Source organism: Triticum urartu, chromosome 7A (assembly GCF_056163025.1).
Source record: "Triticum urartu cultivar PI428250 chromosome 7A, HENAU_Tu73, whole genome shotgun sequence".
Classification (NCBI taxonomy): domain Eukaryota; kingdom Viridiplantae; phylum Streptophyta; class Magnoliopsida; order Poales; family Poaceae; genus Triticum; species Triticum urartu.
In genome coordinates, this window is record NC_141879.1 from 400,633,061 (window position 1) to 400,654,737 (window position 21,677).

The following is a 21,677-nucleotide window of genomic DNA, read 5'->3' on the forward strand; positions in this document are numbered from 1 at the left end:
TCGAAGTGTCTTGAAGAACCGAGATACCGAGTCTGATCGGAACGTCTTGGGAGGAGGTCTATTCCTTCGTTGACCGTGAGAGCTTGTCATGGGCTAAGTTGGGACTCCCCTACAGGGATTTGAACTTTCGAAAGCCGTGCCCGCGGTTATGGGCAGATGGGAATTTGTTAACGTCCGGTTGTAGAAAACCTGAAGTTAACCTTAATTAAAATGAATCAACAGCGTGTGTTACCGTGATGGTCTCTTTCCGGCGGAGTCCGGGAAGTGAACACGGTGTTGGAGTTATGCTTGGCGTAGGTTGTTTAGGATCACTTCTTGATCTTACTTTCTCGATCGTGCTTTGCCTTCTCTTCTTGCTCTCATTTGCGTATGCTAGCCACCATATATGCTAGTCGCTTGCTGCAACTCCACCTCATACCTTTTACCTTACCCATAAGCTTAAATAGACTTGATCGCGAGGGTGCGAGATTGCTGAGTCCCCGTGACTCACAGATACTTCCAAAACCAGCTTGCAGGTGCCGATGAGTCCGTGCAGATGACGCAACCAAGCTCAAGGAGGAGCTCGTTGAAGGTCTTGTCCTTTGTGTTGTTTTGTTCTGGTTGATCAGTAGTGGAGCCCAGTTGGGGTCGATCGGGGACCGTGTCGCATTTGGGGTTCTTCTTTTATTTTGGTTCCATAGTCGGACCTTGTTTGTATTTGGATGATGTAATGCTTTATTCATGTATTGTGTGAAGTGGTGATTGTAAGCCAACTATGTATCTTTTTCCCTTATGTATTAAATGGGTTGTGTGAAGATTACCTCTCTTGCGACATTGCTTTCAATGCGGTTATGCCTCTAAGTCGTGCTTCGACACGTGGGAGATATAGCCGCATCGAGGGCGTTACAAGTTGGTATCAGAGCCTTCCCCGACCTTAGGAGCCCCATTGCTTGATCGTTTTTAGCAGCCGAGTTATGTCTAGAAAAAAATGTTTTGAGTCATTTAGGAATTATATATCGGAGAGTTTAGGAATTCTTTTTACTTCCCAGTCTCCTCATCGCTCTAGTAAGCCATCCTGACGTAGAGTTTTGACTCTTCTCTTCTCTAATTTCACTAAAAAAAATTAGGATCACGCGGGTATCTTGGAATCGTTTCGATGGTTTTATGATGAGAACATTGTCTTGGTGCCTCCTGTCAGGGGTTTTGTGGAAGTGTCCCGGGGAGTTGAGCTCCGAGGTGTTGTCGTCATAATTTTATCGTTGCAGTTCTAGAATACCTGAGTTTAGTACGCCGACATCGAAAATCTCTTTTATGCAGTTCGTTGGTGAGATAACCTCGACGCCACCCAGTACTGGGGCGGGAGTTCGGGAGTATCGCCATAACTTGTATAACGGATGTTTTTTGAAGGTTGAGGTAGATGATTTCCGAAGGTTTCTTGGTTATGTGTTGAAGGATGGATACAGCTGGATGTAGGATTTGCTAGATTTGGGTGAGATATTATGCTTCCCCTGTATCCCCAACACCTGATTGCATAACCCGAAAGGTTCGGGAGTTTCATAGGTGGGATTCAAGTAGCTCTTAGGATATCTTTCCGACAGATGTATGATATGAAATTGGGGTTCGACGTCTAGTGGTCTGCCTATTCACGGTCGGTTTTACAGTGGTCTCGTTGTCTCTTAAAGAGTCCTTGGCTATGCCGACTCGGGGACGCTTCGTATGTCATGTGCACTGCCTTGTACATGATGGTGCTGTACGATCGAGCCCCAGTAGGCCCCACCACGAAAACTTCGGACAAAATCTCTATCATATGTTTGTTCTGGCTTATTCTGCAAGCCAATCCTTGTTTTGTTTTTGAGTTGTGGTATTCGAGTTGCTTCAAAGTCAAGTGTTGATTCCATACCTTTCCTAAACGGTGCTCTCATACTCCGATATGAATACAAATCCTTCATGATAATCGAGAGTGTCATGTCAATCCCTTCCAACCGGCGTGTTTCTCTTCAAGTGGATCCGATCATTTCAATTTCCGCAAGATCAATTATCACTTCTTCTCAATGGTGTTTGTTTCATCCGTCTCCAAGTTGCCTTTGTTTTTCCCGCCCACCCACCCTTTTTCCTCAAGGACTCAGATGTCTTAATCAAGTATCCTTTTATTCTTGTGAAGTCTCTTCTTTCTTTCCTTTCAATGTTCTTACCCGGTGTTTCTCATGAAGATTCTAACGGAGCTTCAAGTTCGTCATTCCTCTTTTTTTTTCTCCGGTGGTTTCAAGTCAAGCTTTGTTGATCATATCCTTTCCTCATTTCAATGCCTTCTCATGCTGGTGCACCTTATATTCAGTCATTTCATGCTCGTTATTCTATTGTTCCGGAGTGCTCAAGATATCTCAGAAGGATCGTCTTGTCATTCAAGATCCGTTAGTCCTATTTTGAGGATGTTTATCTCATTCAAGCTATTTAACTCAACCGGTGCAATCTCTCCTTCTAATCATTTCAACGGTGTTTTCTTTTGAGTGGGCCCTAACCCACAGGTCTTTTCCCAGGATCTTACCTGACTCTTCTAATTTTCCCAGAGCTATCCTCAAATTTCATTTTGAAGTTTTGACGTAAGAATGATTTATCATCAGTCATATGTATTTCTCCAAGATCTTTCAAATTCTTTTCATCGTTGGTTCAACCTTTCCATTTTTTTTCATCCCGGAGTATCTCAACAATTTAGTGGTGTTTCTCATCATGTGAAGAACGAAGAAGATTTTCTCTCTCAATCTTGTTCCGTTCTTGTGATGATTCGTGGTTCTAGTTAGAGGCCATCCTCTCATAATTGTTTTTCGATTGTCAAAATTCTTTTATCCATCCGGAGCAATTCAAGAGGCTTCTCAGTTTGTTATCCGGAGTCCATCATTTCAGGTTTATTCATTCTCAGCTGTCAGTTATCATTCTCCTATTTTACCGGTGCTTCGTTCAAGTGATCTCTATTCAGTTCGTGATCCCCTCGTTCTCATGTATCAAGATTCTCTCAAGCATCTTCGTTCATTTTATATTTCTTCCCGGTGTTTCTTTATGTTTTATTCATTCTTATTCAATTCTTACGGTGGTTTGTTCAAGATTTTTCTTCCTTCGTGTATCATATCCCTTCATGTATCATATCTATGCATTCGTGCTTTTCAAATTCTACCGGTGGTTCCTTGAAGACCTTCTCAAGTTTGCGCTATATCTCTCTTAATCTTTTTACGAGGATAAGTAGTATGCCAAATCCGTTGCTTGTCAGCAATTAAATTGTTGAAGGATACGCATAACATAATTCTTATTCCTGTTCCATCCAAGTGATTAATTCCTTTTTTTTCCGGAGTGGTTCATCATATCATATTCTCAGTTCGAGATGCCTTGTCTTTTCTTTCCCGGAGTTCCAAGCTCTAATTATCACGGATATCCATCTAAATCATTGCAAGGATTCACCTTGTGTTTTCAATTTCTCTTTCTTTTTATCCTTTTGTTTACCGGAGTTCTTCATGAAGACTCTACATGATGGTTCATCAAGGTTTTATACTCCTTCTCGAAGTGTTCATCGAGATTCTTTTCTAAGGAACTGAAGCATTCTTCATCTTGCTATCCGGAGTGCAATTCTTTCTACCGTATCATTGGAGGTGGTTTTACATCATTCTTGATAATTTGAGTTCATGTTTTCATGATTCACATGTTATTAAGAATGAGGTATTTTAAATCCATCAATATCGTCATTGGAATTATCTTGGGTATATTTCACCTAAAGCCTTCCCTATGGTTTGTTGCTATCTATGGTGTTTATAAAGGACCCGAGTTCTTCTTTTATCCTCCCGGTGAAATAAGTTTCTCGTCTCCTCGTTCATATCAATCCAATTCCTTTTCCCGTGAGTGGCAGGTTGTCACCTCATAAGGTTGAGATGTGTTCCATAAGACCATATCAAGATTATTCTTTTCGTTGTTGGGTTTCCAACAATTCCGTTCTAGCATGTGTTGTAAGCATGCTCTCGTTTTTTTCCCTTCGTTCATTCCATTCTTACTTTTGTTCCGGAGGCATTGTGTTGCTGCTCTCTTCAAACCCATCTTCTTGTTTTGTCGGGATCGTGTTCTTTTCTTGACTTATCCATTTAACCGGAGTGTTGTGTTCCTTTTGCTCAAGTTCTTTTCATCTTATCAAGTCTTGCATCTAGTCCCAACCGGAGCGCTATACGAATTTGTTCTTCTTTGTTCCTCCTTTCTATCGGTGTGTTTTCAATTTTGTTCAGCTCCATTGTATTCTTTTCTCGTATTTGCCTAACCTCTTCAAGGTTCGTGGTTTCACTCGTTTGTCAAAGAAGAAATTTGTTTTACCTCTTCTTTTATCTCTTCCGTTGTCCCTCCGGTGCCATTCTAGATCTCGGGACGAGATCCTTTCGTAGTGGTGGAGTGTTGTAACACCCCGTGACCGATGTGCCAGGTGTCGTCTAGTTATTCGCTGTTGTTGTGTTGTCATTGCTTGCGTGTCATGCATTGAATATCATGTCATCATGTGCATTTCATTTGCATACGTGTTCGTCTCATGCATTCGAGCATTTTCCCCGTTGTCCGTTTTGCATTTCGGCGCTTCGTTCTCCTCCGGTGGTCATTTCTACCTTTCTTTCATGTGTGGGGATTAAACATTTCCGGATTGGACCGAGACTTGCCAAGCGGCCTTGGTTTACTACCGGTAGACCGCCTCTCAAGTTTCGTACCATTTGGACTTCGTTTGATACTCCAACGGTTAACCGACGGACCGAAAAGGCCTCGTGTGTGTTGCAGCCCAACACCCTTCCAAAGTGGCCCAAAACCCACCTAAACCCGCCCCATCATCTCGGTCGTTCGATCACGATCGCGTGGCCGAAAACCGCACCTCATTTGGACTCTCCTAGCTCCTGCTATGCCTATATATAGACCCCTCCCCCGAATCCCGGATCAAACCCTAAAAATCCTCCTCTCGCCGCCGCCGGACACGTCCGTCTCGGGCGGACGAATTCCCGCTGCCGCCCACACCAGTGGCAGGCTGCCACGTGGCGCCCCGTCACCTGTCCCGCCGCCGGCCCGGGCGAGCCCGAACCGGGCCCCCGCGCGGCCCGCGCGCCCCGCGCGCCGACGCCGCCGCCCCGTCGGCCCTCCTCGCCGACCGGCCACAGCCTCGCCGACGACGACCTCGCCTCGCCTCGCCGCCGCCGCCCTTGCCGCGGATCCGGCCGTCCCCGACCTCCCCGGCCCTCCTCCGGTGCCGCCCCGCCGCCACATCGCCGGCGAAGCCACCGGCGTCGCCGTTGACCCTGGCAAACCCTAGATCTGGGAGGTGGATTTTCTTCTAAGTCCTAAAAACCTCAGATCCATATGCCCTTACTCATCGTGTCGTATCTCCACATCCGTAACTCCGTTTTTGGCATATAACATATCAAAATGTTCATCTCAGAGAGTACATCATTTCATTTCATTGCATCATTTTCATTTGAGTTCATCTTGATGCCCGAAATGCTGTTAGAAGAGGGCTACTTGAGATTATTGCCAGATCTGCTACTCCATTTAGATATTTGTCATTTTTGCCATGATTAATGTGTGCATGATATGCCCATGAGCTCTACATGTGTTTTGTTAAGGGTTTTGCCATCTTTCCAGAGGTGCAACCCATGTATTTTTGTGATGAGTTTGGTGACTAGCACAAGGTTGCCAAGTGGTGCACTTGGTAATTCTGATTTTAGGGACTTAGCTTTTCCACTAAGTCCTTGATCTGTTTATCTCATATGGCCATATGTTCATGTTGTTTCCTAGCGATCCGTGCCTCTTTTGAGGATGTTCAGTAAGGATGTTTTGTTAATATTTTAGTGCTCTATCCATCCATGTCTTTGTTTGCAATTATGGAGCACCCTAGCTTGAGTCAATCGAGCTCTACTTTTGCTACTTTGTGAATCTGGGCAGATTGTCTACCTGTTAGCGATTTTGCCGATGATGTTGTAGTTGATCCATGCATGCTATGTTATTGTTCTTGCCATGTCTAGCTTGTATTTTGTGTATTCTTGATGGGTGTATACTTAGTTGGTCATGACTTGCTCTGTACTGAGTGCATCGAGCTCGTAAACATGCCTACTTGATATCTGTTTCAGCATGCTCCAGTTTTCACTAAGTCTGTGATCTGATTATGTTTTTGCCTTGTTCACATGCTTTCAATTGTATTTTCTGATCCCTTTTGGCTCAAGGTCACTAAGGGACTTTTGTTAAGCTCTTTGAATATCTCCATGCCATGCTTTACTTTGCCATGTTCAGGTCCTGTAACATATAGTTTTCATGCTCCGAAGAGTGCTATCTGATCTGAAATTCCAGACAAGTGTTAATCTCACTAAGTCTGAAATCTGGTTATCATATGCATTTTTGCCATGCTTGTTTGAACCTGTTAAGGGATGATTTGGCCGTAGCTCAGTGCTAGACTTTTGTTAAGCATCATGAATGGATTCCTGCCATGTATTTTGATGCCATGTTTGGGTGCTGTAGCATGTTCTTCTCATTGCATTTAGATGGCTACTTGCGGTAAATCGCAGATCGGTGTCATATTTGAATTGCTTGCCATTTCCAAACCGTAACTCCGATTCTGGTGATATTTATATTGTTTTCAAGCAATTTCATCTCATCTTTCCAGTGGCACACTTGGATTTCCATGTTGAGGCCAGGTTCATGCATTCCTTGTCCAATCATGCATATGCATCGCATACCGCATCCCGCATATCATACCATGTTCATGTGTTGGTTGTTTACTATGTTGTGTGCTTCCTTTCCGGTGTTTGCTCCTTCGGGTTGGTTCCGATAACGTCGCGTTTGTGAGGACCCGTTCGTCTATGTTCCGTTTGTCTTCTTCATGGACTCGTTCTTCTTCCTTGCAGGATTTCAGGCAAGATGATCATACCCTCGAAATCACTTCTATCTTTGCTTGCTTAGTTGCTCGCTCTTTTTCTATGCCTATGCTGCGATACCTACCACTTGCTTATCATGCCTCCTATATTGTTAAACCAAGCCTCTAACCCACCTTGTCCTAGCAAACCGTTGTTTGGCTATGTTACCGCTTTGCTCAGCCCCTCTTATAGCGTTGTTAGTTGCAGGTGAAGATTGAAGTCTGTTCCTTGTTGGAACATGGAGATGTTGTTCCTTGTTGGAACATGTTTACTTGTTGAGATATCACAATATATCTTATTTAATTAATGCATCTATATACTTGGTAAAGGGTGGAAGGCTCGGCCTCTCACCTAGTGTTTTGTTCCACTTTTGCCGCCCTAGTTTCCGTCATATCGGTGTTATGTTCCCGGATTTTGCGTTCCTTACGCGGTTGGGTTATAATGGGAACCCATTGATAGTTCGCCTTGATTAAAGCTTTTCCAGCAATGCCCAACCTTGGTATTACCATTTGCCACCTAGCCCCTTTTCCCTTGGGTTTCCGGAGCCCAAGGGTCATCTTATTTTAGCCCCCCGGGCCAGTGCTCCTCTGAGTGTTGGTCCCACCGAGCGATGTCCGGGGCTACCAGGGGCAACTCTGGGCTGGCCTGCCTGACGTCTGGCTCATCTGAGTGTGCCCTGAGAACGAGATATGTGCAGCTCCTATCGGGATTTGACGGCACATTCGGGCGGTGTTGCCAGTCTTGTTTTAACCTGTCGAAGTGTCTTGAAGAACCGAGATACCGAGTCTGATCGGAACGTCTTGGGAGAAGGTCTATTCCTTCGTTGACCGTGAGAGCTTGTCATGGGCTAAGTTGGGACTCCCCTGCAGGGATTTGAACTTTCGAAAGCCGTGCCCGCGGTTATGGGCAGATGGGAATTTGTTAACGTCCGGTTGTAGAAAACCTAAAGTTAACCTTAATTAAAATGAATCAACAGCGTGTGTTACCGTGATGGTCTCTTTCCGGCGGAGTCCGGGAAGTGAACACGGTGTTGGAGTTATGCTTGGCGTAGGTTGTTTAGGATCACTTCTTGATCTTACTTTCTCGATCGTGCTTTGCCTTCTCTTCTCGCTCTCATTTGCGTATGCTAGCCACCATATATGCTAGTCGCTTGCTGCAACTCCACCTCATACCTTTTACCTTACCCATAAGCTTAAATAGACTTGATCGCGAGGGTGCGAGATTGCTGAGTCCCCGTGACTCACAGATACTTCCAAAACCAGCTTGCAGATGCCGATGAGTCCATGCAGATGATGCAACCAAGCTCAAGGAGGATCTCGTTGAAGGTCTTGTCCTTTGTGTTGCTTCGTTCTGGTTTATCAGTAGTGGAGCCCAGTTGGGGTCGATCGGGGACCGTGTCGCATTTGGGGTTCTTCTTTTATTTTGGTTCCATAGTCGGACCTTGTTTGTACTTGGATGATGTAATGCTTTATTCATGTATTGTGTGAAGTGGCGACTGTAAGCCAACTATGTATCTTTTTCCCTTATGTATTAAATGGGTTGTGTGAAGATTACCTCTCTTGCGACATTGCTTTCAATGCGGTTATGCCTCTAAGTCGTGCTTCGACACGTGGGAGATATAGCCGCATCGAGGGCGTTACACTCCGTCCCCGTCAACTTAGTAGGCCCACAAGTCAGCCACCCACCAAGGTGGGTCCCAACTAGCAGGGGGAGTATTCATTTTTTTGTGCGTAATATGGAGGCACTTCCTGTGGGTCCGAGCTGACAGCGGGGGGAACTTTTTTTTGCGAAATACGGTGACCCGTCCAGTGGGTCCCAGCAGTCAGGGGGATACATTTTTTTCGCAAAATACGGTGGCCCGTCCGGTGGGTCCCTGCTGTTAGGTGGAGGAATCATTATTTTCCGCGTAACAAGGAGGCACTTCCTTGCTGCAGCTGTGGACCCAGCTGTCAACCTCTACACGTACAGTACACTTCCGATGGAAGTCGTTCCTTGACCACGCCGCGTTCCGTTGCATGCATGCGTCCATGGGCATGGTGCGTCCCCACTGTCAACCTCTCACGTATAGTCATGTTCCGATGACTCTCGGTTGTTGACCACGTTGACCACACCATGCCGAGCGCACCAAAGGCCAGCGGACGACGGCGAGGCCCCAGACTGGAACGACCCGGAGATGGGGAAGACGGGGCAGTGGAGCCGCAGATGGAAAGGAGTGGGAAACTTGCCTGGTTCGGGTGCGCGGCAGCATAGCCGCGGTGCCGCCCATGGGACACAGGAGCAAGAACAGAGGTTGAAGAAGGAGCACGACTGTTGGATTAACATCCAACGGTCCAGTTGCTAGAATCATTTGTTGATTAAGTTGACAAAGCCCTGCGTACACATCCGCTTAGTAGGCCCACAAGTCAGCCACCAAATCTGACGGGTCCCAGCTGTCAACAGGAGGAATAATTTTTTCGCATAACAAGGAGGCACTTCCTTCCGTGCGAAGATACAGCCGGTGGGTCCCAGTTGTCAGGTGGAGGAAACATTTTTTCAGCTTAATAAGGAAAAACTTTCCTTGCGTGCGACCATGGACCTCGTGGGTCCCAGCCGTCAGGCTCTCCATGTACAGTCCTCTTTCAATGACTCTCGTTTGTTGACCACACCGCACCGAGCGCAGCGAGGTGGTGGACGACGGCGAGGCCCCGGACAGGAACGACTAGGAGATGGGAAGACGCGGCAGTGGAGTCGCAGATTAAGTGGAGGAGAAGGGTTATAACTGGTTCTAGTGCGGCGTGGGGCTGCAGTCGGTGGAGAATAACAGGAGGTGTGGAGGGGTGGAGGGATGGCCTGGCCGGCGGTGGGGTAGCGCTTCGCATCGATGCGTGCTAAGTGGAGCCGCTAGCCGCCGGAGGCCGGACCAGGTAGTCCCGGCGATGCTGGAGGAAGAAGACGAGAGATTGAAGGTGCATGCCGACTGTCGGTGTCAAAACCGGCGGATCTCGGGTAGGGGGTCCCGAACTATGCGTCTAAGGCGGATGGTAACAGGAGGCGGGGGACACAATGTTTACCCAGGTTCGGGCCCTCTCGATGGAGGTAATACCCTACGTCCTGCTTGATTGATCTTGATGATATGAGTATTACAAGGGTTGATCTACCACGAGATCGTAGAGGCTAAACCCTAGAAGCTAGCCTATGATTATGATTGTTGTTGTCCTACGGACTAAACCCTCCGGTTTATATAGACACCGGAGGGGGCTAGGGTTACACAGAGTTGGTTACAAGAGAGGAGATCTACATATCCGAATTGCCAAGCTTGCCTTCCACGCAAAGGAGAGTCCAACCCGGACACGGGATGAAGTCTTCAATATTGTATCTTCATTGTCCAACAGTCCGGCCAAAGTATATAGTCCGGCTGTCCGAGGACCCCCTAATCCAGGACTCCCTCAGTAGCCCCCGAATCAGGCTTCAATGACGATGAGTCCGGCGCCCAGATTGTCTTCGGCATTGCAAGGCGGGTTCTTCTCCAAATTCCGAATACCTGTCGAGTAGTGTTCGGCTTCCCATAAATGTTGCACTCCTCGGCTTCTGCGCCTCAATAATGGCTATCTTCCACGTGTCGAGCGAATGTGAGAAGTCGGAGCATTTTTACATTCGCCACCCTAACCCTGTGAGTAAATCACCTATTTAAAGAGACGGGGATCCTCAGATCCAGATCACACCATCCTCCCACAACAAGTATCCATAGGAGCGCGCTCGGAAAAAGCCCATCCCATCATGGCCGGCCATCGCAGCTCCTCCTCTCGCTCCCGTAGCGCTAAGCCAGGCAATTGGGAGAAGTGTTCCGTCCCTCACAGCAAATTAGTAGAGTTACAGACCCAGGGGTTTCTCCCTCCTGTGTATATGGTCCCCGTCCGAGCCGGACTAGCTACTTATAACGGCGGGGAGAAAGCGAAGAGCTTCCCCAACCCGTCCATGGGAGAACGGGTATGCCTTGTCCCTTACTTATTAAGGGGACTCAGATTTCCAATCCATCCGTTCCTCCGCGGGCTCCTGGAGTTCTACGGCCTCCACCTGCATAACTTTACTCCTGCCTCTTACACATCGCCGGCTACGTCGCATTTTGCGAGCTGTTTCTGGGCTGCGAAGCTCATTTCGAGCTATGGAAAAGGCTATTCTGCCTCGTACCCCGTACACAGAAGGAGTCAATATATCAAGTGGGCGGAGCCAAAATATGGCGCATCGCCGGGACCGGATACCTGTCCGGTACCCTGAAGAAGACATCCGAAGACTGGCCCTCGGGGTGGTTTTATATAGAGGACGTCCCCCTTCCGGACCCTATTCGGATGGGCCTTCCTGAGTTCAATAATGCCCCTTTGAAGAAATGCCGCAGCTGGCGTCCTCGGAACCCCCAGTAGGAAGATAGCAGAGAGGTCCTTTACCTGATGGGCATGATAGAAACACTGGCCAAATCAGGAGTGACAATAATCAAGGTTATGTCAATATGTATAATGCGGGGGGTGCAGCCACTTTAGTATCGGGGGAAACCCATGTGGCACTTCAATGGAGAAGACGATGCCACCTGCTGCGGCCGTAAAGGTCCGGACTCCGTCGCCGCTCTAGCGAAAGTACTGTCTGATTTATACAAAGGAGAGGAAGAGGAGTTCATCCGTATTAAGCCATAGGATGGATTCTCCATGTACAACCCCCCAAACTAGGTGAGCTCCTACCTTTTACTCCAGATCTTCCCGCATTCTTCATTATAAGTATTTACCTGGCTATTTCATAGCAGGAACTGCGAAAAGCTGTGAGTGAAGTCCATAGCCCGTCTCCACAGCCCGAGGACCCTGACCGGGCCCTTGACCCCGGACTCGAAGAAGATCTAGACATATTCATGGAACTCATTGACAGGACGTTCTATCAGTTGAGCTGTGATGGTGCCTTGGTGGCTATCATAGCCGATTATCCGGGCCTGCTCCCTGCATCGCATATAAGTAAAACCTGAGTCCCAACTTCCGAGAAGGATCCTTTTTTTGCACTTCACCCATCACACACATATGGTGTCCTACAGGGAAGGCCCTCGGGACGCCACGCCGAACCCGCTGTGACTCACCAGCAAGGGGCACCGAAATCGGATAGGCTTAAAAGGAAGGCGGTCAGGACTGAGACGCCGTCGCAGAGGTATGAAAAAAACCCCTCTCGTTGTTTGTCGTCTTTAAAATATAATAACTTCAATGGTTTCTGGCAGGAAAAACGCTCGCCGGACTGTGCTTGGAGAGCCTGCCGGCCATGCCTGCACCAGCCGGACTCCAGAGCCGGACTTAGGGGCAGATGCTAATGTGGGGACAACACCGGACGTTCCTCCTACAGAGGATGTGGATATGTTGTCCACTACAAATTCTGAAGTGGAGAGTGCCATGAATCACAGGCGCCGCCGGGCTGTACTCCGCGACCCTTGTTTCTCCGAAGAGGCATTCGATGCCTTCAAGTCAGGAGACACGTAGATCCGAGCTGCGCAAAATGGTCTTGCCAGAGCCACAGACCAGTATGTAAAGGATATACGGGTAAGAAAATCTGATAATTATATATACCAGTAGCCCCTGAGACTTGAAACAGTTGACACAACTGATTTAAGGATCATTATTTGTGTAGGCTCTTATGGAGAAGAATACCAAGTTGTCTCAAGAGCTAGAGGAGTGCAAAGCCCAGCTGCGGGCCGCAGTTGCCTCAATGAAGGAGTCCGCGAAAGCCCCATCTGGTAACACTTGCTTCAATCGAAAAGAAGGATATGTACCGGTTAGTATTTGGCATGTATGCAAATCTAACAATAGATTCCGCAGATGACACCAGAGTGAATCCGGAGGTCGTGAGAGGGGATGAGCAACATGCTCAACGACAGCTAGAGGCTGGCGAGCGTGTGCTGACGCGGGTTAGGCAGGAGAAAAATGATCTCCAAGATGCCAATACCCAGCTAGGCGTTGAACTAAAAGACATTCGGGCCCAGCTAGCTAACTCTGTAAAGGAGAATAAGAGGCTTCGACGCGGCATTTTTAGTAAGTGCTTGAACGAACTTTTTGTAGAGTTCGGTGAAGAAATCGACTAACAGAGTTATGTCTGTAGGTATGCTGACGGGTCGTCCTGATGAGGAGATGCCCGGATCTGCGGCCGATCTTCTGCCAGAGCTCTCACAGTTGCACGAACAAGTTTGGCAGGTGATGCAGGGCATTGCCCAAGCCTTGTAGCCATCCGCCTCCCTGCCAGGAGGCATGGGGGTGCTTGTAGAGATGCTCAAGGGAGCGCGGCGGCGCTTCCGATTATGGAAGATATCAGCCTGCCGACAAGGTGCAAGGGAAGCCTGGGCCATGGTGAAGACGCGATATACCAAGGCTGATCCGAACCACATGGCCGAGGTCAGACCCGTGGGGTCTGATGGGAAAGAGATCCCCATCAGTTTAGTGTATTACCAGGTGAAACTAGCCGCAAAGTATTCCCAACAGGATTGTAGGCTAGACAGCCTGTTGGGTGGTATAGAAGAAGAATTTAGTTAGTCTAAGTGACTGTGTACTTCAAGTGACATATATTGCCCCTAGCCGGATTGTAAATCATTTGTCATGGCGGACCTTTTCGCTTCAACCTTCGGACCTGACAGTCCGGAGTGTATCCGAATACCTGCTCAGTTATAAAAATCGGGGTACGCGTGGAAACCAGGCGTAGGGGTCATTAGTGCTTGAACAGACAAGTACCCAACTAGCTATGTTATATTACATGGATAGTAAGAAACATCTTCCAGGGAGAATAGTTCCATTAAGGGTTCCTTTCCCTGGGTGCGCGTGCATTAATGTGCATGTTCGAACTGCGAGAAGAGACGCAGGATATAAACAACTGGGGGCATGTATTTCAATAATTTAAAGTCATCTTTTGTTCAGCGACCGAATATTCCCTTAAGAATGCTAGCTTTCGACTTCACCCAGTCTGAGGTACATATCCGGCTGACCCGGCAGTAACAATCGCAGAGGTGCTCCCCTTATGCCCTAGCCGAATTAATGGGATCGTAGGGCATAAACACAAGAGCCAGGCAACCCAGCTTGGCCAAAATTTAAGTCATATCGATGCATATAATGGTGAAGAAAAAGTAAATGTGGAAAATTAACACGTGTGCGGGGGGCATAGAGCCCGAAACATAGTTATATTAAGCTTCTGTATAAGAAGCCCCCAGGTATAATGAGCACGCCTAGCGTGTCAAGATTGTGTAGTCAAGACACAGTTTAACCTTTTAAGGCCATGGATAAAAAGGGAAGAAAGAAAGAAAAGACAGATAACGGATATATAAAAAATTGACGGAGTTAAGGAGACGAACACAGAGTCCGGCACTAGGCGTACAACCTTCGGAGTCTGGCTGCGTTCCATGGGTTTGGCTCGAGTCGATTGTCCGATGCATCCCGCAGACGGTACGCTCCACTGGTCAGAACTTTGTCAATAACGAAGGGACCTTCCCATTTGGGCTTGAGCTTGTCCTTTTTCTTCTCCGGTAGGCCCAGAACGAGTTCGCCAACGTTATAAGTTTTGGTCCGTACTTCTCTGCTTTGATACCGCCGAGCATGTTGCTGATAGAATGTGGAGCAGGCTTTTGCCACGTCATGCTCCTCCTCCAGGGCATCCAAACTATCCTGCCGATCAAGCTCGACTTCTTTCTCTTCGTACATGCGCACTCGAGGTGAGTCATGAATGATGTCGCAGGGCAGTACCGCCTCTGCACCGTACACCATAAAGAACGGTGTGTATGCGGTAGTGCGATTCGGCGTGGTCCGCAGCCCCCATGGTACGGAGTCAAGCTCCTCCACCGAGTGCGTATCTGATTCCTTCAAGGATCGCACTAATCTGGGTTTAATGCCGCTCATGATAAGACCATTTGCTTGCTTGACTTGACCGTTAGTTTGCGGGTTATAGATAGAGGCATAATCGAGCTTAATGCCCATTTTGCTGAACCAAGTTTTTACATTGTCGGCTATAAAGTTCGAGCCGTTATCCGTGATGATGCTGTGGGGGACGCCATAACGGTGTACAACCCCGGATATGAAGTCTATCACTGGTCCGGACTCGGCCGTTTTAACTGGTTTGGCTTCTATCCATTTGGTGAAGTTATCCACCATGACCAATAGGTATTTTTTCTTGTGGCTTCCCCTTTAAGGGGTCCGACCATGTCAGACCCCCAGACCGCGAAGGGCCAAGTAATGGGGATTGTTTGGAGATCGGTGGGTGGCATATGGCTTTGGTTTGCAAAAAGATGGCAACCGACGCAACGTTGAACGAGGTCTTGTGCGTATGCTCGGGCCGTCGGCCAGTAAAAACCTGTATGGAAGGCCTTGCTTACAAGGGCCCGAGCTGCGGCGTGGTGGCCGCCAAGTCCAGCATGAATTTCTGCCAAAAGTTGTCGTCCTTCCTCTTCGGAGATGCACCTTTGAAGTACTCCGATAACGCTTTTCTTATAAAGCTCTCCCTCGTGGACCTTGTAGGCTTTAGACCGGCGCACAATGAAACGTGCCTCGTTTGGGTCATCGGGGAGTTCTTGCCTAATTAGGTAAGCCAAGAAGGGTTCTGTCCACGGGGCGATGACAGCCATAATCACGTGGGCCGAAGGCGTTATTTCGGTGGCAGAGCCTTCGATTACGTCAGGGTGTTCGGTATCTGGCGTTGTGGTCGGGTACGGACTGTTGTTGCCGGTCTCTCCTTCCCATAGCATGGATGTCTTAAACAGCCTTTCTAAGAAGATGTTAGGTGGGACAGGGTCGCGCTTAGCGCTGATGCGGGCGAGGATATCCGCCGCTTGATTGTTTTCCCGGACCACATGGTGGAATTCAAGCCCCTCTAACCGAGCTGACATTTTGAGGACGGCGTTGCGGTAAGCCGCCATTTTTGGGCCTTGGCATCAAAGTCTCCATTTATTTCAGATATTGCGAGGTTCGAATCCCCACGCACATCTAGGTGTTGAATGCCCATCGAGACTGCCATCCGGAGACCATGCAACAGGGCCTCATATTCTGCTGCATTGTTGGAGTTTGTGTATAATATTTAGAGTACCTATTGGACTGTGTCTCCGATGGGGGATGTCAAGACGACGCCTGCCCCCAGACCAGCCAGCATCTTAGAGCCGTCGAAGTGCATGATCCAATTGGAGTACGCGTCGTACTCTTTAGGGAGTTCGGCTTCCGTCCATTCGGCGACGAAATCAGCCATTACTTGCGACTTAATGGCTCGCCGTGGTTTGTATGTTATGTCGAACGGGAGGAGCTCGATAGCCCATTTAGCAATCCGGCCCGTGGCATCGCAGTTATTTATTATGTCATTGAGTGGTACTTCGGAGGCCACCGTAATTGAACACTCTTGAAAGTAGTGTCGTAGTTTCCGGGATGCCATGAAGACTGCGTATGCTATCTTTTGATAATGTGGGTACCGTGATTTGCATGGAGTGAGGATAGTGGATACGTAGTATACCGGCTTTTGAAGCGGGAACTTATGTCCGTCCGTCTCTCGTTCAACTACGAGCACTGCGCTTACAACTTGGTGTGTTGCCTCTATATATAACAGCATTGGTTCGCCGACATTTGGTGCGGCCGGGATTGGGTTGGTGGCCAATATGGCTTTTATTTCTTCCAATCCGGCCGTGGCCGCATCCGTCCACTCGAAGTGTTCGGTGCATCGAAGAAGGCAATAAAGAGGTAGTGCCCTTTCTCCTAATCGGGAGATAAAGCGGCTTAAGGCAGCCACGCATCCAGTTAACTTCTGGATTTGCTTGAGGTCTGTTGGGATAGACAAATGTGACAAAGCTCGGATTTTAGCCGGATTTGCTTCAATTCCTCTATTGGAAAGGATGAAGCCCAAGAGCATTCCAGCGGGCACGCCGAAAACACATTTTTTCGGATTGAGCTTGATGTCATATGTTCCGAGGTTGTCGAACGTGAGCCTCAAGTCATCTATTAAGGATTCGACGTGTCTTGTTTTAATGACCACATCGTCTACGTATGCCTCCACTTTTTGCCGACTTGTGTTTCCAGGCATGTCTGAATCATGCGTTGATAGGTTGCACCGGCGTTTTTGAGCCCGAAAGGCATGGTGTTAAAACAGAAGGGCCGTATGGAGTGATGAATGCCGTTGCGGCTTGATCGGGCTCCGCCATCTTAATTTGATGGTATCCGGAGTATGCGTCGAGGAAGCACAATGAGTCGTGTCCTGCGGTAGTGTCGATAATTTGATCGATGCGGGGGAGTGGGAAGGGGTCCTTGGGGAAAGCCTTGTTAAGGTCCTTGAAATCGACACATAGGCGCCAGGATTTGTCCTTCTTTGGTACCATAACCAGGTTTGCTAGCTAGTCCGGATGTTTTATTTCTCTAATGAATCCGGCCTCGAGTAATTTGGCAAGCTCTTCTCCCATGGCTTGCCACTTGGGCTTAGAGAAATGCCGAAGAGTCTGCTTGACCGGCTTGAACCATTTTAGAATGTTAAGGCTATGCTCGGCCAGCCTGTGTGGGATTCCTGGCATGTCTGAAGGATGCCAGGCGAAGATGTCCCAATTCTCGCGCAAGAACTCCCGAAGTGGGCGTCTGTTGTGGGGTTCAGCTCTGCCCCGATGGATGTTGTTTTTGTAGGGTCCGTTGGGTGGACCTGGAATTTAACTATTTCGTCCGCTAGTTTAAAAGAGGTGGACTTGGGTCTTTTGTCGAGTATCACGTCATCCCTGTCCACTGTGGAGCGCAGCGCAGTTAGTTCTTCGGCCGCCAGGGCTTCGGATAACGCCTCGAGGGCTAGTGCGGCGATTTTATTTTCGGCGCGGAGTGTTATGTCCGGATCACTAGCCAGAGTGATTATTCCATTGGGCCCAGGCATTTTGAGCTTCATGTACCCGTAATGGGGTATAGCTTGGAAGATCGCGAATGCCTCCCGCCCTAAAAGTGTGTGGTATCCGCTACTAAACGGAGCCACTTGGAATGTGATTTCTTCGGATCTATAGTTCTCAGGCGTGCCGAATACCACATCTAGTGTGATTTTTCCCGCACATCGTGCCTCCCGACTAGGGATGATTCCTCTGAAGGTCGTGCTGCTTTGCTCAATGCGGCTCTTGTCTATTTCCATCTTGCTAAGAGTTTCCTCGTAGATGAGGTTTAATCCGCTGCCACCGTCCATGAGCACTTTAGTAAGCCGGAAGCCGTCCACAATTGGACTAAGGACCAAAGCGGCTGGTGCTCGGGATGTTCGGAATTGAGGTTCATCACTGGCATTGAAGGTTATGGCCATGTCATTCCATGGATTTATTGCTGCAACGTGGCAGACTTCGGCAAGGCTGTGGAGTGTTCGCTTGCGCCTATTATTTGAGGCGAAGGTCTCGAAGACTGTCAATATTGTATTGTTATTTTCCACAGGATGGTGCTTTGTTGTATTGTTGGTGAGGATATCTTCGCCGCTCTTGGCCACCTGCCGGAGTATCCAACATGCTCTAAGGCTATGTGTTAGCATGGTATCTACTGTACTGTGAATTTTGCATGGCCCATTGAGCCATCCCTCCAATACAGTTCCACACCCTGTAGTGGGCTTTGGTTTATTTGTAGTTGGATCGGGTGACTTACGAGAGTACACAAATTTAGTTCGGACATGGGGTTTAGTGAGAGCCGGAAGGTCCCATAATTTTGTTTGGGTTTTCCAGGCGCTTTCCATCGCACAGTACTTCCGTACTATGGCCGTCAAGTCAGCAAAGTGTGCTATGTCACAGCGACTTATGGCGTTGAGGATTCCCTTGTCCGTGCAATTTTTGCAAAAGAATGAAATTGCGTCTTCCTCGCGACAGTCCCTGACCTTGTTCATTACAAGGAGGAATCTGGCCCAATAGTGATGTACTGTCTCTTGGGGCTCTTGTTTAATGTGGGAAAGATCGCTTGAGTCTGGGTGGTTGGGTAGATTTTGGTCCAAAACCTGACTCGATCTGAGGCCCAGGGGCGGAGGAGTTTCCGAGCTTGGCAGTTCGGACTCCGGGATGTTGCCCAATAGTTCTGGCCCGCTGTCTGATTCTAAGTTCGGAGCATGGGCCATGTCCTTCCGTGGACGGGTGTCCGGCTCGGAGAGCACGGGAATCCGGACATAGTTTGTCCTAAAAATAAAGGAAGAATTCCTACATTGCTCCTCCACCACCGCTATCTGATGGGTGACCGGGGGAGAGTTAATCTCCCTTTGGTCGGGTTTAAGCTTGGTCCGATCATCGTCCGTTGCGACTCCCAGGGCGGCGATGCGATCCAAGAGCTCTATTGGATCCATCTGCTCGGCAAATCCCAAGCCAACATGGAGGCTGTTTTTGATGACCCGAGAAGTCATCGTCGGCGCGACGGCCAAACGGGCGGTCATGACGAAGCCGCCTAGTGGAGGGTTTGGCCTACAGCCAGGGCTCCCCCCGAGGTGATGTTGTCCTTGACAACCAAATGAGCCATCCAGCCTTATCGTGACGGCACAGTGGAACTCTCAATGAAAGCACCAATGTCGGTGTCAAAACCGGCGGATCTCGGGTAGGGGGTCCCGAACTGTGTGTCTAAGGCGGATGGTAACAGGAGGCGGGGGACACAATGTTTACCCAGGTTCGGGCCCTCTCGATGGAGGTAATACCCTACGTCCTGCTTGATTGATCTTGATGATATGAGTATTACAAGAGTTGATCTACCACAAGATTGTAGAGGCTAAACCCTAGAAGCTAGCCTATGATTATGATTGTTGTTGTCCTACGGACTAAACCCTCCGGTTTATATAGACACCGGAGGGGGCTAGGGTTACACAGAGTCGGTTACAAGGGAGGAGATCCACATATCTGAATTGCCAAGCTTTCCTTCCACGCAAAGAAGAGTCCTAACCGGACACGGGACGAAGTCTTCAATCTTGTATCTTCATAGTCCAACAGTCCGGCCAAAGTATATAGTCCAGCTGTCCGAGGACCCCCTAATCCAGGACCCCCTCACCGACCAAGTTAACAACGCCCTGCGTAGGCTTCGACCTATTGGCCCACATGTCAGCCTGCAAAAATGTGGCATATATTTAACCCATGTTTTCTAGAATGTACAGTCCATTTGTTGGGCTGGGTGAACAAATAATTTCGCGTCAATGCGGCCCATTTATATTATCTAAGAAATCCCAGCCCATTTGCACTTCCTTCAAATACACAAATTAGCTGGGCTCGTTATATATATAATGTTATGTTAGAAGGAGCAATTAATATAAAAAATAAACCAGAGAGGCACATTTTTATATACATAATTATAAAATTAGCGAGTTATTGCTCAAAATAAAAATGAGCGTGTTATTATTGGTCCTTAAAATCTTCGCAAGCTTTTGTACGCAATCACAAAGATTTTGCTTGCCTGTGAGTCAAAAACAACCAGGATTTTCCTTGCCAACTTCTGTTAAACATTTACTTTTGTAAGTTAATAACATGTGGGATGTTTTCATAATGTATATATAAGTCTCTATAAAATATACGATAATAGTAATAATATAAATATATATAATGTGGTTAAAAAAATACATTGGGTTGCCGATCTTTAAGAAAAAGCCCATAGGCCGGTATGGACCTTAAAAAATAAGTTAAAACCACAGTCACCCGTATGTCGTGGGCTACGCATGTTAAAATATAAAACCTAGGCCTAGCTGATACTTGTTCGCCCTCTGGAAAAAAATGATACCAGATCCCCGAGCGAACTGGATTATAGAGGGGCCGGCGGCACGACTGAAGAAGCACATCAGGAAAGATTTTTTTCTTCAGTGGATGGCTCTCGATGGCTTTTTTACTTGCCTCTACACCATACAACTTGTATTTTTAGCCTCCCAGTCCATGGTGGACCAGTAGCCCATTTGCTGGGCGGGCCAACCTACAAAAACCAGCACTCGATTTTTCATCAAGCCCCAAAAACAACGCAGTACTATGTTTGTTTTGAGGCCGAAAACATTACGGCAGGGGTTGAGCGGGGGAGGGGCAAGACATAGCAAAAAGATTAAAAAGAGCTGATGCGCCGTTGCTACCCTAACAAAGCAGGTGCAATTCTTCTAGGAAAGAAGGTGTGCCGTTGACACCCACACGTCACATACCCCACAGTAGGCATACTAACAAGTTCACACAAGCACAACAGAAAAGGTAAACATTCGTATCAAACCCAGGTTCACAGGACACGTTCACATTCATAGCCAACATTCACTATCAACAACTCAAAAGATTCATATATACACAAGTTCAGCATGTCTATGGATCCAAATGATTGATAGATCACACAACAATATTCATAGATAATTCACAAAAAGATTCAGATATACACATGTTTAGTATGTTTATGCATCCAAATGATTGAGATCACAGCCAATATGATCCATGGACGAACTTTAATTACCTAGGGTACAGACTGGTAAATGGTGTTCAGTCGGAGGTACTTCTTACTAAAATTAATGCTTGTACAAGTAAAATTTCGAGTACATAAGAGGCAGCACAGACAATCTGAACTTTGCTTGTAGGTTTATCCTCAAATAGTGGCCTCGTGCCGAGGGAGGTTTGAGCAACTTGACCACTACTTTCATCCAACTAGTTTACTGGCTCATCTTGGTCCTGTAGCTCGCCAAAATTCTACATTGCAGACTGGTAAATGATGTTCAGTCGGAGGTACTTCTTGCTAAAATTAATGCTTCTACGAGTAAACTTTCGAGTACATAAGAGGCAGCACAGACAATCTGAACTTTGCTTGTAGGTTTATCCTCAAATAGTGCCCTCGTGCCGAGGGAGGTTTGAGCAACTTGGCC